Source organism: Ictidomys tridecemlineatus, chromosome 7 (assembly GCF_052094955.1).
Source record: "Ictidomys tridecemlineatus isolate mIctTri1 chromosome 7, mIctTri1.hap1, whole genome shotgun sequence".
Lineage (NCBI taxonomy): Eukaryota > Metazoa > Chordata > Mammalia > Rodentia > Sciuridae > Ictidomys > Ictidomys tridecemlineatus.
The window spans coordinates 11,318,236-11,335,583 of record NC_135483.1 but is presented as its reverse complement, the minus strand read 5'-3'; the positions used below and the strand labels follow the sequence as shown (position 1 = coordinate 11,335,583).

Sequence of the window (17,348 nt, the reverse complement as noted above, 5' to 3'; positions counted from 1 at the left end):
AAACATTATACATGTTAATAGAATACTAGGAAGGATCAGCACCACATGCCAAAGAATACTGGCCAGTTGTCACCATCACACATACCACAGTGAACTTTGGCACACCCATTTCAAAGGTCTGCCAACCCCAGACTACGTATTTTGAATACTACTTCAACAAACTGTTCTATAAATAAAAGGAAAAGCTTTAATTTAACTACATTCACATTTTAATATAGGAAATCTTGATTATCATGAAGACTATTTCCAAAATGCTTCAGTTCTTGATTCTCAGGCACATTTTTCCCCCCCTTTTCTTGGAGCATTATAAAACACAACAGTGGGATCTGTTATTATTTATGTGTACATACCCAGGCACCTACTTTTACCCACTAGCAATTTAAAAGTCGCTCCACCAGAGCTAGATTAGTTTACATTTCCAAGTCTCTCAATTCTCGTATACGTTGACCCAAATGAATGGAATAAATAAATAAATCTACCTGTTCATTTACAGAATCTGAAGTAATAATGTTTAGAAACTGAGCAGTAAGAGAAGTAAAATTGAAACTGGCAACCCAAATGGTGGCTTGGCTGTTCATTCTCTTTTGGACTTGAGGAGTAAAGGATGAATCCACAATGAAACTAGCCTCATGGACCAGGTAAAAAGTAACTGGACGACGAAGTTAAGAAATGCCTCGAGCAAAATAAAAGGTAGAAGTAATATTATCCTTACTGCCAATTATATATCTTCTAGTGACCAAAGGCATTAGAAATTTCTTTGGTTGAATTGAGTGGGAATGACTGAAAGTGAATGCAACGCCTTGATTACGGCAGAGCTGATTTCTCTCCATATTCTGATTTCTTTCTGCTTCCAGACACTCAAACTCTTTAAGAAGAAATATGATTAGGGATAGGAGGGACTGACTGAAAGCCAGCCACAACCATCTGAGGTTGCCCAGGAAACTTTAGAGAAGGACTCAAAATGTTACAGCTCTCTTGGATAAGGCATCCAGGTCAGTAGTCTACCTGATCTTAGGGGAGAGAAGACATTCAGATTCAATTAGTAGGATTTGGGTAGGGTTTCCAATGGTTTAGGAAGCAAAAGTGATATATGGGTGGGGCTCTTTGGGTCAGTCTAAAGTACTGTCATTATCTCTATATCTTAATTTGTAGCAGGAACTGATGGATATGTTATATACTTATACCTTCCTGTCTATAATGCCAGAAAGGTTCTTCCAATCAGGATGGGTCATATGTAAAAAAGTGTTAATTTCGAGCCCCACAACCCTAATGACCATTTTAAGCTACCTGTCTCAGTGACTCAGGATTTTACTGACTGAAGCATATAGCAAATGGAGGGAGTCTCCACCTGGAGGTGATCCTTAGACTTTTAGACTCTGCCTCCCTGAACAGGTATCAGGTACTTTTGAAAAGTAGTTATTAGCTTGCATCTGAGCTCTGTGGAAACTGAATACATGACTCATGGAGGTCTCATGAGTCTCCAGCCTGATATTCCTATTTTGGGGTGGATCAGCTTATAATCAATGACTAACAATGTAGTAAGTTAAGGGAAAACACTTATTTGAAAACGTCTATTTTAGCCTCCACCCACACAGCAGCATCAACTTTACATAAAAAAGTGCTCCCAGCTCTTCGGGTGAAACTACCCACACCCATTAAATCATCAAATCTTATCAATTTAACACCATTCCCTTTTTATCAAAAGTATAAATCACTATCAATTCTTTCCTAAACTCTGAAAACTGCCTCTTAATTTTCTTTCTGTATCCAATCTTATTTCACCCTAATTCCCTAAAAGCAGAAAAATCTTTCAAAAATAGTATTTTACTCTCTGCTGTTAAACCCTAGAATGATTTCTCCACTGCCTTCAGTCCAAAATGAACTGAATTTGTTAACATGACTCTTGCATACAGTCCTAAGGTTTACTTCTTTAATTTCATGTTTCCTATTCCTACTTTACATTCCACATTACAGTCAAACACAGCCAGTATCAATTTCTAACATGACCTCTCATCTTAAGGTTTTCGGTCTTCATACTGCCATTCTCTCATATATACATATATATATATATATATATATATATAGAGAGAGAGAGAGAGAGAGAGAGAGAGAGAGAGAGTGTGTGTGTGTGTGTGTGTGTGTGTGTGTGTGTGTGTGTGTTGTTGATGATGGACACAATAACTTTATTTTATTTGTGAGAATCAAACCCAGTGCCTCACCCATATTAGGAAACCTCTCTACCACTGAGCTACAAATCCAGCCCCTCATTCTCCCTTTTGCTGGATTGGTCAGTCTACTATACAAGTCTTAGTTTAGGTGGCATTTAATACAAAGTGGAAGAGGGTTTATCTTGATTCCTTAAGAGTGGGTATTCTGGTAACATATTCTCGGTGCAATTGCAGTGTCTACTTTTCTCTATCTTCTACCATAAGGAAGGACCATGAATGTTTTATTCATTATAATATGTTGCTCAATAACTATTTGAGCAATTAATAAAAATCCATATACCAAATATTGTGCCAGGTATCAAGGAAATTATGTCTTCCTGCCTTCCCTATTTTGTTACATAGAAATAAACACAAAAATTCCACAACAATGTTAAGACATGAAAGAGAGTGTTATTCCCACTTTATAATCTGAGGATCTTCATGTTATCAATTAAATGCAATATTTTTGCCCATATATATGGTAATAAAATTTTACAATGAGAAGAATCTCTAAAAGTATAAGTCAACAAACCACATAAATCTTCCAAGGGTGTAGCCCAGTGGTAGAATATATTCCTAACTTGTACACGGCCCTGGGTTGAAAAACACACACACACACACACACACACACACAGAAAAGTCTCTTTCGAGACCTAGTAAATCTCAGTTTTAATTTAAACTTTAGTGCATTCAATTCTCTATTACCCTGAGAATAGAGAAATGGCACAAATAACCCCCGAATAACAGAATCTGGGAAATGTCATAATTTTTTTCTTTAATAAATATTTTCTAAAAATATTTGACCTAAACTGGTGTTCAGTATAATCTAGATTACCTGAACGCATGTCAACAATGTATATAATTACAGAATCAAAATTCTAAGAATGATTTCCCTGTTTTGAAAGTTTCACAAATATCACTCATTTACATTCCATTTATTTGCATGACTGGAAAAGGAGTGAAGCTATGGCTAGTGAGTAGGAAATAAATAATAATCCTGTATATGTTCAAAGGAACAGTACAGAACAAGGGGACATTATTTCTCCTATGTGGTAGCTGAAAGTTTTAAGATTTGCTGATTTAATTATACCCTCCAAATAATATAAAATATACAGCTTAAAATTAGTATGTCAAAATGAAACTTTCATAAAGATTATCAGCCATACAGGCCTGGGTTCAAATACCAACCTTCTACATTCCATTTTTCCAAGTATACTTGGAAAAATTACCTAAGCTCTCTAACATGCACTTTCCCAGAGTTAACTGGAAAATAAATAGAAATTAACTTATATCTTGCAAGGATATCGTGAAACCTACCCACTATATATAAACAATCTGGGGTATAGGTAAGTGTTCAATATTTCATCACAATAATTAAGAGTCAGGACACAGCCCTATCACTTATTAGCTGTTACTTGTTTTCTCAGATGTCTGACAGGAATACTAATGCCTATTTAACAAGGTTGTTGTAAAGATTAAACCATGTCTTAGAACACTGTCTGGCTAGTAGTGGACAACATACAAGTGTTAATTATTATTAACATTATCATCAGAACCACCACTGAAACAGTAAATTACCATTGTATTTTTTAATTATACCTTCCATTTCTGCTACATGAAAAAAATTCTTTGAAAAATAAACCTAATTCAGTGAACTGATCAAAATACAGGATGAACTCACACATCCAAGAACTTTTATGCTGACTTTTAGAAACTTTAAATTCACAAAAAATTCTCTGAATTGACTACTGTTCACGAATGCTGACAAGATGCATGTACTGAATACCCTTTCTAAGTAAACAAATCCATTCTATGAACTAAATTGTAACACCAAATGGTGTGTCTATTGTACTTTCTCCCCTAAAACTCACAAAATAATTTAAAATAATAGCCCATTACAGGCAATTTTCAAAATATGCAAAATACTTAAGAAAACTGAAGTTCAAAGCAATCAACATCTTTCTAACTTTTGCCACATAATTACAAAATGTTGTTCTAGTCCAAGACTCTTGGACCTTGCCATTCACTCAACAGTTCAATAAGAGTATTCACTATACACCAGACAGAAACTGTCCTAAAGTCTGAAAATAGGAACAGAAAAGGAGAAACCAAAAATAGGAGGCATGCCATCAACAACATAATTAAATATCTTCAAATATTATAGTCTTGTTTTCCTTAAACAGTGAAAATTATAAGCTTTTATGGTTGAATGCACCAATACTTAATAAGAGGCAGGTAACCTGATCAGTGGTAAACCAGTATTTTCCCCCAAGGAGAATAGGAATAAAATGAGCATCTCTCTATATCACTCCACCAATTACTATTTACTAGGTAAAGATAAATGACGATGTCAAATATCAAATAATCTCAAGAGTGGTACCATAATATGTAGCATTTTAAGCCCATTTATTTTTGGAAAGTCCAGAGAAATTATCAGCTATAATTTATCAAAAATAAACTGCCCTCACTTAGCTTTACTCAACAGTTGAAATCCTATTTTTGCTTTCACAACAAGAATCAACTCACTAGTCACATCTCCCTTTGATCAACCAATCATTTTCTTAGGAAAGAAAAATCTAGTCTCTACCCAATTACAGAGAATCTAGAATCTATACTATATATCTAACAACATTTTACAAAGCAAGAGTTTCCTTGGAGGCAACTATACCTATTGAAAAGTTTAAATTTTATTTAAAAATTACCTAACAAATCAAGAAAGTAAGTAACACCTAAGAAAGTAATCTTAGGGGTTGAACTCCAGGCTTCACATATGCTAGGCAAGCACTCTACCAACTAAGGCACAATCCACCCACCAAATTGCCCAGGCCTGCCTCCAACTAGCTTCCTAAGCAGCTGGGATTACAGGTATGCACCATTGTGCTGGTCACAAAGAATGCAATCCTGAGTTAAGAAATCTTCCATTTAAAGCAGCTATCCAAAACCTAAATGCAAACAAACAATGCCCTTTTAAAAACTAACTTCCAAGAAAAAGAGGCCTGTTAGAAAATGCTGCTATTAATACTGATAGCAATAGCATTCTCATACTGATATATAGGTAGGTGACTTTTATTATTAAAAGTCTCCCTTGGCATTTATTATTATGGACAACAAAACTGAGGGGTGCTGTCATTTCATTTTATGAACACTGTTTAGGCAGTTTCAGTTAACTACAACACTTTACAAATGGGCTATCAAACAGGTATCAATTATCAAGTCATTCTAGACACAAAGCTTCTATTTCTATTATTAAACTTAATTAAAGAATTAAAAGGATCAGTGTGTTTCTCTTGAGGTACATTAGCCTAAAATGATTTGCAATAATAAGGCACCAAACACCCGTGTGAATGAAATTCCTTCAGCTACACAGAACACTTGTATGCAATGTCAGCATGCCAAACTGCAAGACTAAAAAGAAAACAAAATGTACTGATAAACATTTCTGACACAGTATTTAAAGAGTTAAAAGATGCCAAGCTAAAAAAAAGTCCAGGAAGGGGGGAATGTAAACAAATTTCAAAAGCCTTGGCCTTATCCAGAATGGCACTTTGTGGTTAAGAAGTATTGGTCCAAATTCTTCTGCATATAGGAGGAACTCAATAAATGCTGATGATGAGACAAAACAATACTAACAGGTAACACTTTGCAAGTCGGTCATGGAACCAGTAGGAAAAAAATAAAATAATAATAACAATAATAATAATAAACCGAATTTTATACTCAGAAAAATCAATTCATCAAATGCTCTTCTAGAGGAGGAAGCAAGAGAAAAGGTATTCGGTATGGCCCAGAATAGCCATGAAGTTAGAAACACCCCCCCAACACACACACACACACACACACACACACACACACACACACACACACAGCGCAACTGCCACTTCCACGAGAGTTTGACAGTCTCAGATTTGAGTAATTACAGTAGAAATTCAGAGACTTGGAAACACACTAACACCACACCCTAGGACTGAGCGTCTGGACTTTAAACGCTGGGAATTAAAAGGTCAACACGTGCACAGGTCTGGCCGCCCAGGTGGAACACCGAGTGTTGGGGGCAGTAAAAACAACTTCCCCGCCAGTGGCCGGAGGGCTGGGCTGGGCTGCGCGGCGGAGTCCCCGGCACCGGGTGTGAAGCCGGGCGCCGGCACTGCGCGGAGCCCGGGAGCGGGGAACCGCGGCGGGGGCGAGGTCGGCGCGCGCGGAGCCGCCGGGAGCCAGAGGTCACGGGCGGCGGCAGGACTCGGGGGCGGCGAGCACGCGCGAGGAGGTGCAAGTGCAAGCACCAGGCAGAAGAAAAGAGGCTCCGAATGAATGAGCGCCGGGCAGGCCGGGGCCGGGGGCGGGCGCCCCGGAGGGCCCACCGACCGGGGCACGAGCAGCCCCGCGCGGGCCCCGCCGCACCGTCTCTCCGCCCAACCCGGGTCGCTGGGCAGGAGAGCCAGGGTGTGAGGAAGAGGAGAAAATGGTAAAAACCACTCACTCACCCTCCCTCGAGCCTCCAGGCTCTCAGCCCCGCTCCTCCGCCCTCCTCGAGCCGCGGCGGCGGCTCCTCAACGGCGCTAGGGGGAGCCCCGGGCCCGGAGCGGGGAGCGGCGGCGGCCGGACCGGGAGCCCCTCCGCACCTGCCCCTGTGGCGGCGCCGCGACGAACTAGGCGGCGGCGGCGGCGGCGGCGGCAGCGGCGGCTCCGAGCGGGGAGGGCAAGTGACCCGGATGTACAGGGTAACGGCGAGAAGGGGGAGGGGGGAATGCCAGGAAGTGAAGGCGCCGCGGACCTGTCCGGCCGTGCGCATGCGCCAGGCGCCCGCCCCTCAAGGTAAATCCTCAGCCCTTCTTCTCCGCCCCCTAGTCCTCCGCCCCTCCGGAAAGGGGCGTGGCAGGGCCGGAGACAGGTGGTCGCGCGGACGCCGCGCGGAGAGCAAGGGGGCGGGCCATCCCTCCGCGCCCCCGCCCTCCTTAAAGGGGCAGCACCTTCGCGCCCAGAGAGCTTCTAGGTGGGTTGGAGTCTCCTTGTGCCAGTGGGAGACTGAGGTTCAGAAGTGGCGGCGACCTGCCTCAGGTCAGCGAGCTCGGAAAGGACAAGAACTGGAGCTCGCGACTCGCACACTCAGGCTCGGTGCTGAACCCAGCGGAGCTGCCACATTCCAGCACCCACGCCTGGAATGGCTGGGCTCTTGGCACGCCTTTCCTTCTCTGGCCAGGTACCTATGAGTAGATGCGCTTGGCAGGCTCCCCAGAGCCAAGAGATGCACCGTTATCGCCAGCGATGGTATCAAGCAGACGCCCTTGGGAGGTGTTAAATGATCAGTCTGAGAAAAGATACCAGACACCACTTGAGATCGTGGCATGCCACGCACAGCACTTTCAGATAAATCCAACTCTTGTCTGGAGTGGACTGCACAGAAATGTCCAGTGCACCAAGAACTTGAATGTAGCAGAGGGCACAGCCATTTCATTACTTCCCTTCTTCCCATCACTCTTGGATGAAATGAAACATAAAAACAGAATATCTTATCTAACTAACTCATCCAAATCCTGCCGTAAAAGCCCAGATTTGTTTTCATTAAAATTAAAGTGTAAAGGAGAAGCAAGCTTACCTCTCCCACGAGTATTTTAAATCTGCTGGCAGATCACTAACATGGAACTAAAGGGTTGTGAACACAAGGTCAAATGCCCAAATGAAAACCCCATGAAAGTATGGACTTTCCTCCCCAGGAAAATGCAAGAATGTACACAGATATGCATAGATTTCTGAAGCCTTATGGACCCAGGAAGCCCATCTCTGAAGCCCTAATCATGAGGCCCTCTCTAGTCAAATAGTATCCTTCTAGGAACTACTGGTCTTATTGTATGTGGCCAGTGAATCACTCTTTGGCCCCCAATACTAAAGAATAGCCTTTACCTTATAGCTAGCGCCTGTCCTCTTGAGTGACATGAAGACCAGACAGTATATAATATGCACCACAGTACATAAAGACAGGTTAAGGAAGCTATGGAGAGGCTAGGTAGCTTTTTCAAAGCACACATTAAGCAAGAATCCCAGACTTCAGAACTTTACCTTAACTATCTCACTTAAGGACTTGGGGATTCCATAGTGTACCTCTTATAATTTCCATCCATTTTGACTAAACTGGGAGAGTTGGTATTTGTGCAATATTGATACTGATGAAACTGTCCTCACAATCCAATCCAAGAACATTGGTCTGTTTTTCTGATACATCTACATCCATTAGTCCCCATATGTGCACACTGTCCTTAATTTGAACCAGAAGAACAGTTCATACATCTGCCTGATCCCTTAGATAAGAGCTCTGAGAAACCACACACCCCTTCTAACCAACCTCCCACTAAAAGCAGAACTCTTCCCTGGTATCCCATATTGGACCTCCAATTTAGCTTGAATATCTCAATTGTGGGGAGCTTGGTACTGTAATTAACAGCCTCCTTTGTGAAGAACCTTTTTTTAAACACTGAGCAGCAATCTGGTACCCACCAACATTCATCCATCAGTCCTAATTTTATCTCCAGGGAGCAACACAGACATGATACCAGCACAAGGAGCTCATTGATACATGATAACAGTAAAGAGGACAATCCTGTGTGGAGTTTGGAGCACCCCTCTCAGAGGTACCTCTCTCCTCATGAGCTGGAGCCCCATTCCTGGCCTGTGAGAGAATACATGAGTAAACTCTGCCATTATCCTTTGGAGGGAAGCTGGCTCAGAAAACAAGACCCTACAAGAAGTGCTGAATTTATTCTTCCATGATCCCTCATCATCTTTCATCAGTGTAATCACATTTCAGCTGAGGCTGAAGCTTTTAAAGTTTTAGACTGCAAAAACAAGCAGAATGACACCAAGAAAGGATGTTCACATGAAGGCACTGGCCTCTCAGTGGTGCCGCAATTGTCAGGGCTAGCTAGCATTTCTGGAGTCCTCACCCTGTGCCAGGCTCTGTTCTAAGTCCTTGACTTGCATTTCCTCCTTTGTCTTTCATAGTCATCCTATGTAATACTGTTTTCATGTCCGTCTTTTAAAGGAGGAATCCAAAGCTCAGTATGTGATAGACCCATGATCTGAACCCAATCTGTTAACTCCATAGTTTGTCAAAAACACATGTTTTTGCCCCTCTACTAAGTCCTAAGCACCATACTGAGGGTCTGAGTGGAAGACAGTGAGACATGTGGTCCTGTTCTTTGAGGGGCTTGGAGTTAAATGAGAGGAAGGGCTGTAAACTCGCAATTACAGCACAGCATAACTCATGGTAACTTAGGGCAGAAGAACCAACTCTCCTCGAGACAGCTATGAAGGCTTAATCTTTTAGAGAAAGGGGAAGTGACAAAAAGAAAAGGTACAGAGGCAGAGGGAGCAGAGTCTGACATGCTAGGGGAAAGACTGAGGGGATGAGGCTGTAAAGGACCTCATCTGTTATGCGAAGGCATTTCAGCTTAACTCCTCAAAGCAATAACAAGTAAATAGAAGCCTCTAAGCAAAGGAGAAACAGAATCAGATTTATTTTTCTAACAAGATCACGTGGACCGCAGTGTCCAACATGGACTACAGTAAGACAGAATGTTCAGGAGCTGTGAGGCTATAGAAGCGTCCAGATAAGGATGGCCTGAAGATGTAACTCAGTGGTAGTGCTCTTGTCTAGAATATGTGAGGCCCTGGGTTCGATCCTCAGCTCTGCAGAAAGAAAAGAGAGCCTAGTCTAGGAAACTGGTAGTGGGGATGAACAATAGGCCTCAGAATTAAGATACTGATAGAGGATCTACAGGAATCTATGACTGGTCAAATCTGGGGTGAGAGGAAACAGAAGCTCAGAGGATGATCCCAAGCTACCTCGCTTAACGGACTAAATGCATGGTGACACCATCCAATCCCAATATCTTTACACAATTTTCAATCCTGTTCTCCTCGAACCTTCATCCATAGTTATGCACACTGCATTAGCCTGCATCTTCAGATATGTGCAACTATTTCCCAATACTTTTGTATATTTCTACACAGTTGCATTTATTATTTTTTAATAGCTGCAGAATATCTCATCATGTTGAAATGGCTCAGTTTCCTTCAGTTGCAAAAGGTCCACACCCTATGTGCCTGGCTTACTCTAAATTCACTCAGCTCTGGGCATTTTGCAAGAAATGAGCTGAGCCAGGAAAGAGGCTTTAGGCATAAAAGGGTGTTTGAAAAGTGTGGCCATAAGGGACAATAAGGGTGCAACTCTCCTGGGAGAGGCTTGGGCAACTGTCTTGTGTGTAGAAACTGTAGAGCTCTGAGAAGGAACCTGTCATCCGTGGGGATCCTGAAGTCTAACTATGCTTTGAACTGGTTCTCACATCCTAACCCTTCAAACCCTTTCCAGTCCATTGTTCATTTATCCATTTATTCACTCATCCCACAATACGTTCTTGTGAAGCACATGGCAAGAGGGCAAAACCAACGCCACCTCTAAGTTCTGGATTCACCCGGTCAGGATCTGAAAACCGCTCTACAACTCATACAAGTTATCTAACCTTCTAGAGCTGGTTTTCCCCACAATGTATTTTAAGTATTAACCCAGATAAAATTTACAAAATACTGCAGACTGAAAGAGGCATAGGCTAAGTTAAATAATTATTTCCAGTCTTTGTTCTCTCATTCTGCTTTCTTGATTCTTGCCACTGGACCTCAACTTTTTGACCAAACCTTCTAGGCAACGACACATGCATTCGGGGTTCAGAGCCCGAATCTGCCAGTGAGCCAGGGCCACTCACTTGATCTCTCTAAACATCAATTTCCTATCTGTGCAGTGGGCATAAGAATCTACCTACTTCCTATGAATGCTATAAAGCTCCTATAAATACTGTATTGGAAAATACTTTCTAAACCCCAAAACAGTCATTTTTGACTGTTATTTTCTATAATAAACATCTGTTTCATTTCTCCTCTTAAAAAAAAAAGAAAAAAAAAGACAATCTTAGCATAAATTCCCAGAATTGAAATTACTAGGTCAAAGAATTTGAACATTTTTATGGCTCTTGATTTGTATTGTCCAATAGCCTTAGAGAGCACTCAACCTAAATATACCATTCAGTATGTGCCAGCACCTACAGAATAGTTTTTGTTACCTCTGCATCCAATCTTCTCCTCGATCTAACATTAGAGGGGTCTATCACTGCTTCTCCCTTCCTTTTCTAGATGAATGAACAAGAAATCCTTGAATAAAGAGACACCTTACAAACATCTCCATCACAGCCAGGGGCTCAAGGTTAAGACTTCGGTGTAGCGTTAAGATTGAGGATCCAATGAATATTGTATGAATGCAGAAGAAGGGGAAGGAGAGACCTGGGAATCCCTTGGGTAGAGCTAGAAGCTCATTCCTCACTGAAAGATGACATCAGAGCTGCTATTCAAAAAGAGCCCAAGAATAAAGCCAACAAATTAAACCCCACACCTTCCTGTTATTTACCAAAACATTAACCAACCCCCAAGGAGCCATAAAGTTGTTCTTTCCAGAGATAGGCAAGAAGGGGCAAAAACCCACCACCTCACACTGACTGTTCCTTCTCAGAACTTCAAACACACTTTCTGGTAGCTGCCTTTGGACTTTCCTCCCTATCCCCCTTCCCACAGATGTGCTCCCACCTCCCTTCACCCATTCCCTGCCATGACGCTGGTTTTCTCCTTCACAGCACCTTGTCCTTCCTTCCCCAATTTTTTCTTGGAAATGTCAGCTCTGTGAAGGCAGAGCTGGGCTATCACGCTCCCCATAGTCCCTGCCATGTGCTCAGCTCCTAGGAAGGCACATAAATATGCTGAGTGATAAAAGAAGGTCCTGTGCCCAGGGAGTCAGTAAATGGGGTGTCCCAGCCTCAGGTCCATTTTTCACCATGACAGTATGAGTAATACATGTTGACTGCAGCAAAATTTGAAAAGAAATATGAGCAAAAGGGAGAAAATATAAATAGTCATGATCTAGCCACCCACACCATGTGGATACCCTTCCAAACGTCTTTTAGGTATCTATATAAAGCTACCATATATTTTTATAAAAATGGCTCCCATGTCTGAATAGTAATCTTCTGTGTCCCATCTCACAATATCTTGGTCACTTTTCCTTAGGAAAGGTACTTTAGGTACATAATTTTTAAAGGCTACATAATGCCCCATTGGGTACACATGCCCTCAAGTCTGAGTTAAGCTAAAGAGGAGGTTTCTTCAACCCCAATAAAGATAAAATGTTTCATTCCAGCACTTCCCCTTGTGGAGCTTCTCCTGTTTCCCTCTGTGATTGTACTGCTTCAGTGTCGCCTTCCACAGAACTGTACCCCTGCAGCCCATTCACCACCTGGAGTTACCAGAAGCCCGGTCAATGAGGAAAATAAAATTGTTTGCAGCCGGAAAAGCTGAAGTATGATAAAGCAAGGACAATGCCTCAAAGTTCAAATCTGCTGCTGATACAGGGGACAAGAATGATGAGGTCTTTTCCTTGCCAAGATTTTAATTGGAAAAAGAGACTTCTGCACACGCCTTCACTTCCCTGTCCCAAGCCCAACCCCAAGGCAAGGTTTTTCCCAGGAGGAAGGGGCTGGTCCAAAGGTTACTGATGTTGAAAGCAGTTTGCCTTCAAAGCCCATGGCTCCTTTTACAGACTCACTGGCTGCCAAAAAATCCAAGCGGGCACACTCAGGATACGCTGCCCTTCTCCACAAATAGCTCCTCCAGCCCACTGGGAGGTTCTGCAGCACAAAAGAATGCCCACTTGGCATCTTCAGCTCTGACAATGACATCCCCTCCCCCAGCAAGGGTAACAGGCCCAGGAGGGGGTTCCCCTGAAGGTGGGGACAAGATGCCATAAATTCAGGGATGGCACCAGAGGAAGAGAAAGAAGAAGAATGTCCCAGTGGGCCATTCATTTCTGAGCTTCACCCTTCGGTGACCCCAAAGCCAAACAGAGGTTAAGCTCTGCTGCTCCACCCACCTTACAGATGACACCATCAGAGGTTGATGAAAGCTTTACCTAAGAGAAAAAGAACCCCTCATCATAGTCAGGGTCATCAATTCATCAATGCCATTCTAAAAATTCTTCTATATACACAACAGAAATCTGCTTAGGAGGAAAGAATTTGGTTGAAATATAATGACAGATGGAACTATTGCCACCAATATCCCTATCAATTGCTACATTTCAGCTGGCACTGTACAAAATGATCTCCACCCATTTACATTTAAGCCTTACAACATTATGACAGATATATCATTACCCCTTGTTTCCAGACGAGAAAAGTGAGTGGGAAACAGCACAAGTATCTTGACGAAGGTGGCAAAGGTTCTAGCAGGCAGAGGCAGGAGCTGAGCCCTGGTCCCAGCAGGTGCTGGCTCCGCATCAACCACTCCACCTTCCTTGCTTTCCCTCCCTCTTTCTTCCTTTCTTTCAGTAAATATTAACTAAACCTCTCAGTGTCCAAGCTCCATTTAAAATGCTACAGTACTCATCCCTAAGACTGACACAGTAGTCACTTAATAATAGTTATTAAATTAACGAAATAATAGGAACATATGAAACTTCCCATGTTCGAAATGTCATTAGGCATTAAAAGAAAAACAGCAATTACATACAATTACATACAGTTAAAACTAACATGTAAAAACTCACAAAGTTTAAATGTTTGGTACACTCTTAAATAAACATACTACTGATTATGATGGGACTTGACATTTGCTATTTTAATATTTCTTATGGTTTATATAGTGGTGTCCCACAAAAGCTCACGGGTAAGACAATGCAAGAACGTTCAGAGGTGAAATGAAATGAAATTATGAGAGTTGTAACCTAATCAGTGGATTAATCCACAGATATGAATTAACTGGGTGGTAATTATAGGCAGGCAGGGTGTGGCTGGAGGAGGTAGGTCACGGGGGTGTGCCTTTGGGGGTTTATATTTTCCCACATTTTTTATTAGTGCATTATAGTTGTACATAATGGTGGGATCTTTTGTTACATGTTCATACATGCATACAATAAAAAAATTTAATTTGCCAGTGTCACTCCTTGGGGTTCATATTTTATCTCTGGTAAGCAGAGTGCTCTCTCTCCTCTCTCTTTCTCTCTGCTTTCTGCTACAATGTCCTGAGCTGCTCTCCTCCACTCTGCCCTTCCACCATGATGGTCTGCCTTACCTTGGGCACAGAACTACAAAGTGAGCTATCTATGGACTGACATCTCTGAAACCATGAGCCAAAATAAACTTTTCCTCCTCTACATTGTTCTTGTCAGGTCTTTTGGTCACAGTGGCAAAAAAGCTGACTAAAACAATATTCAACTTGGAAGGCTGTAGATCACAGGGGCTGAGTCAGAAGGCTCAGCCAGGTTTGCAAAGAGATGAAAGCAACGGTCCTCACTGTCAGAGTAAGTTATTTATTTCATGGAAAGCACTAAGCATAGTTCCTGGCAGATGAAATGTACTCAATAAATATTAGTCTTTTCTATTATTTTTATTAATGAATTTGCTACTTTCACTAAGATGGTGTTTATAAAGTTGTTCATTACAGCATTATTTACAACAGAAACCAGAAACAAATTAAAATTCCCACAGCGGGGAAAGAGCATAGTAGTGTTCTGAAAAACTTTGTTTAATGACTATTTTTAATTTTAAAGACCCTGCTTTATTATCAAGGGGCTATGAGATTTCGAGCAAGTCATTTCTTTTCTCTGTTCTGTTTCCTTGTCTCAGAAATGAAGGGTTTCTGCCCAGTAACTCAGAAGTTCTCTCCAGATTTAAAGTTGTATAGTCCTAAGGTTTTTTTTTTTTTTTTTTTTTTTTTTAAAGAGAGAGTGAGAGACAGAGGGGGACAGAGAGAGAATTTTAACATTTATTTATTTATTTTTCTTAGTTCTTGGCGGACACAACATCTTTGTTGGTATGTGGTGCTGCTGAGGATCGAACCCGGGCCGCACGCATGCTAGGCAAGCGCGCTACCGCTTGAGCCACATCCCCAGCCCCTAGTCCTAAGGTTTTAAATAAATTATAATTACTGACATTAAGGATAACATGTAAGTATATAGGGAAAAGGTAGAAAGATGAAGAAATGTAATTTCTTATAAATCAACATTACCAATCTTCATTAATCCTACTCTGTACTAACGAAGACTTTTTCCATAAATTATCCCCTCTCAACATAGCGTGTATTATTCACCATCTCTCTCCAGACCTAGGTTCACGACAGCAGAGATTTAGTCTGATTTGTTCTGTGATGCGTTCCTAACCCCTAAAACAAAGCCCGGTGCATAGCAGGAGCCCAGTTAACATCTATCAATTGAAAAAGTGTGAATATTACATTAAAAGAGCAAAGTACAAAACCGTCTGTAGAACAGAGTAGCATCCATTTACAATACATATTCATATGGGCAAACGGCAGAAAGGATCCAAGAAGTTAAAACTCAATGATAATAGGGTGAAAGCATAAAAGAAATATATTCTTTTCTAATGTTTTGAGCAATTTGTTGTTCAAAAAAATGGTGATTGGAAAGGGAAGAGTTTAGACAGGAGAAAAGGAAAAGAGGGCAAGAAGCACTGGGTGTGATGAAGCACACCTCCATGCAGCAACTCAGGAGGCTGGGGCAGGGAGATCACAAGTTCAAGGCCAGATTCAGCACCTTAGCGAGGTCCTGAGCAACTTAGTGAGACCCTGTCTCAAAATAAAAAGTAAAAATGAGGCTGGGGTTGTGCATTGGGTTGAATCCCTGATACCAAAAAAACCAACCAAACAAAAAAATAAACAAGAAGAAGAAAAGCATCAGAAGTAGCCAAAGGAGATGAAGAACATAAAGAAGGACAGGAGGCACTCAAAGAAAGAAGACCATGGCTGGTGGCTGTTACTACATTAATGTCAACAGAATCAGAGGGGCAGAAAGAAGACTAGGTAATATCATGTCAATAAGAAAAAGCCAGCTTACCTTGAACTTTGAATTATAAGCTAATAGCTATTAAACTATTCCCAGGTGGATATAAATTTCCCCATTAGCTGCTTCAATCAATAGATGCTTTGGTGAGCTTGAGAACAAAGGGGCATTCCGGGCTGGTACATGTTACTGTTCTCACCAGTCCAAAGTTTGCGCGCGCGTGTGTGTGTGTGTGTGTGTGTGTGTGTGTGTGTGTCTCCTGGGGATTGAGCCCAGGGCTGCTTTACCACTGACCTCCATCTCCAGTCTTTCATTTTCTTATTGTGTGACAGGGTCTCAAGTTGTTGAGGGTCTCACTAAGTTGCTGAGGCTGGCCTAGAACTGTAATCCTCCAGCCTCAGTCTCCAGAGTTACTGGGATTATAGGCATGTGCCATGGGCCCAGAGTCTTCTATTGCTCTAGATGCAAGAAAAATGCATCTTGGCCACATACTAAGGCTACCTGATGTGCCACCAACATCATTACCCAATTAGTCAATCATTCTGTCCTTTGTCACATGGGGAAGTAGGATGTTCCTTCCTACTTTGGGAGGAAAGAGGAGACTGGATGGTAATAAGATGTCCGAGGAAAACCTTGTCCTGCCTCTCACCACATCACAGGGACACTCAGGCTGTTTGTGGGCTAAATCTTGACCCTTTCCTCTGTCCCCACTCTGCTCTTGGTATCACATGCTGCTCTTAACAGCCCCCACCCGCCTGCCTGGACTCTTTGTCAAGTCCAGCAAACCAGGTCAGATGCCCTGCCACGAGTACCTCAGAGCTTCTTGTTTACAGCACACATCACCACGGTCATTAATGGTTATCTGTGCAGTCCCTTGAACACGGAGAGCTCCTCCAGGGCAAAGGCCATGCTGTTTTGTCTCTATTCCCCAGTGCAAGCACTGAGCCTAGCACAGTAACTGACATGAGGCATGCACTCAGTACACAGCTGCAGCCAGTTAAGGAGATGGCATCTGTCCACTGCTCCTGAGTTAGCCCAGTCCTAGGGCTTTAACCCAACTCTGAATTCCAATATGGCTACAGCCCTGCAACCAGAGAATCAGATAAGCCACAACCCCTCAAAAGTAGTCTATATGATAAAGTTGCTAGTTCTGCGACCTAGTATTTGAAATACAGAGCTTCAGACAGAACAATGGGGATAAGTCCAACATGAGCTGAAAGTGTAAAGAGCTTAGATTCTCACAGTGACTTTTTGAAGTG

The 17,348-nt window shown here is 42.0% G+C and overlaps 1 protein-coding gene across 14 annotated transcripts in view; it reads right to left on the bottom strand.

The window, feature by feature from the left end:
- Positions 1 to 17,348, bottom strand: part of Cyrib (CYFIP related Rac1 interactor B) — a 118,906-nt gene that overhangs the window by 85,247 nt on the left and 16,311 nt on the right. For 6 of the 14 annotated variants that reach the window (XM_078016719.1, XM_021724199.3, XM_013356976.4 and 3 more), the window contains exon 1: positions 6,689 to 6,829. The exons of 5 other annotated variants lie outside the window; for them this stretch is intronic. The gene's annotated coding sequence lies outside the window, so the exon portion shown is untranslated. Of the gene's footprint in view, positions 1 to 6,688; positions 6,937 to 17,348 lie in introns of those variants that run through there. 3 more of the 14 variants (XR_013423783.1, XM_078016715.1, XM_078016714.1) reach the window with 3 other exon arrangements.